This window comes from Mus caroli, unplaced genomic scaffold (assembly GCF_978045245.1).
Source record: "Mus caroli unplaced genomic scaffold, Mus_caroli_1 scaffold_12, whole genome shotgun sequence".
In the NCBI taxonomy this organism is placed as follows: Eukaryota; Metazoa; Chordata; class Mammalia; order Rodentia; family Muridae; genus Mus; species Mus caroli.
Genome location: NW_028227267.1, coordinates 33989098 through 33991976, shown reverse-complemented (window position 1 = coordinate 33991976; position 2879 = coordinate 33989098).

Here is a 2879-nt window from a genome sequence, read left to right as displayed (position 1 = left end):
TGAAGCCTTTTTCTCCTGACATTACAGAGTGAGAGCGCCCCTGTACTGTACTCAACTTTAGCTGTGCTTTGCAGTCAGGGCTCTGATGAGCCCTACCTGTGTCCTGAAGGCTGCCAGTGGCACTGATAACAGATGTTTTCTTCACACCATTTTAAAAATTATGTTTCCTTTTTTTGGGGGGGGGGGTGTTTTTTTGTTTTTGGTTTTGGGTTTTTTTTTTTTTTTTTTTTTTTGGTTTTTGGGGTTTTGTGGGGGTTTTTTTGGTTTTTTTTTTTTTTTTTTTTTTTCGAGACAGGGTTTCTCTGTATAGCCCTGGCTGTCCTGGAACTCACTCTGTAGACCAGGCTAGCCTCGAATTCAGAAATCCACCTGCCTCTGCCTCCCAAGTTCTGGGATTAAAGGCGTGCGCCACCACACCCAGCTCCATTTTTTATTATGATAAAACACATGACCTAAAATTTACAGTTCGGTGACCTTAACACATTCATATTGTGCAACTCTTCCTACCACCCAGCATTTAGACTATTTCTTTACCCTGTAAGGCTGAAAGTCTGTCCCATTAAATAATAACTCTCTCCCCATCCCCAGACCCTAGAAACCATCATTCTACTTTGTCTGGGTTCTTCTGACTATTCCAAGTACCTCATATAGTTGGAATCATATAGTAGTAGGGGAGGGGGAGTGTGTGTGTGTGTGTGTGTGTGTGTGTGTGTGTGTGTGTGTGTGATTTCATTTAGAAGTCTGTAGCTATCCTTGGTGTTCTAGTAGCTAGGATTTAGAGCTTTTATTTGGCACACTATGTCCTCAGGGTTCACTCATACTTAACATGGATCAGGATTTCTTTCCTTCTTAAAGCTGACCAATATTCTACCCTAATATGGAATGCATAGGATATAAGCATTTAATCGTGCAGTTTGTCACCTTGCGGATGTGAGAAATAATTAAGGAAACTGAAGGGGATTCATTTGTTCACAGGATAAAGAGACTAAAATTAAGGGTCGTCTAGGATGATTGCTGTGTTTTTCGATTGCGTCCCAGGAGTGGATGGAGGTAGTTTTTCCTCCAGTATAGGACAGAAGAAAAGAATGTGATGTGCTGAGTATATGGTACCTGTGAATGGGACAGGCATGGGAAAACCACAAAAGGGAATAGCAGCCCTGGTATACTGCTCTTCCAACCCCAAGAATAGTCAAAGACTCAAGCTGAGGCCTGGCTCCTCAGTAAGATATTAAGACTAGGAGGAAAATTTTCTATTCATCTGAATATTCAGGATCAGAGAGAGAGGAGGGAGAAGGAGAGGGAGAAGGAGAAGAAGAGGGAGGTGAGGGGACATAGGAGAGCTATATAATATAATTACATGCCAAGGATCAGGCTCAACTTGGTTGGGAGTCCTGAGAAAGGGGAGCAGGTAAAAGAATGACTCAAAGTCAATTCATGGATACAAGCTCACAGCCTTGTGTTCTGCTCAGGACAGTTCTCTCCAGAGATTTCCAGACAGCTCATCCATATAACTCAGCTCTGGCTGATCAAAGCCCAGTCTTGTATTTGCATATTAATTTGACTGTGTACCCCAGGTTCCCTCTTGATTATTTCATGAATCAGCATTTTATGACCTTAGTCACTTGATTCTTAAAAGAAGAGAGCAAGTACATTTTTTAAAACATGAACTCAGAGATCTTTCTGCCTTTGTAAGCAAACTGAATGGGATCTCACATTGACACTGACATTCCCTCCACACCTGGGCCTGCCCCAGGATGAACTTGAATTCAGGAATCTGCCTGCTTTTTGTCAGCACAAACAATAAACTTAGCTAAGTGGGGTCTTGCCCTGCAATCACCACTCCCCAAATCTTTTTATCTCCTTTCTTATCATTATCTTTCTGACAAGCTAGCTCACTGTGCAGCTGCCTCATGAAGCCCCTCATAAGATTCATATAGCATCCTTATATTTTGCATAGTTGAGTAATTATACATTTTTAAACTCATGTTTTCAGTGTTCTTTCCCACAGTCTAAAGACCTATCCTGAAGGTCACAGTGTTTGCCATTTTCTAAGGACATTAAACATACTCACACCTCCTGGATTCCTGCTGTCTCTGATTATCATAGAGTCATTAACCTTGCCAGAAAGGACATTCCCCTGAAGGAGGAACATAATGGCTCAGTAGTTAAGAACGCCGGCTGCTCTTCCGAAGGTCATGAGTTCAAATTCCAGCAACCACATGGTGGTTCACAACCATCCATAATGAGATCTGACGCCCTCTTCTGGTGCATCTGAAGACAGCTACAGTGTACTTAGACATAATAATAAATAAATCTTTTAAAAAAAAAAGTAAAATATATTAACAAGCCTTACACCAAGCAACTGTCAACACTCATAGAGACCTGTGCCCTACTGGCTCTGCCTCAGAGGTGGGAAACTTCCATCCCTTGCCTTGGCAGTTACATGTATATGTATGTGTATATGGTATGTGTGCACTTGTGTGCATGTGTGTGGGTGCATATAACACAGCAGACATGTAGATGTCAGAGGACAACTTTTAGGAGAACCACATGGGTTCTGAGGATGGAACTTGGGTCTTATGTTGCCTTGGGAAGCTAAACCATCTCACAGATCCATTCTTAGATATGCTTAAAACTTATATTAAAATGGTTCTGCTAAACATAATTTGGAATTGTATAACAGAATTCTGATCAAAGTGTGGCATATTTTTGCAAATAATTACAAATCCTGTATATACTCTACTTCAGAGTAGCCATTTCCATTAACCACTATTTGTATAACTCTTGCAAGTGATAAAAGTACTATGATATTTTCCTAGAAAAACATTAAATTTTGCTTTTTAGTTTTACCGTTAATGCTAGTGGAAGCAAAATAAAAC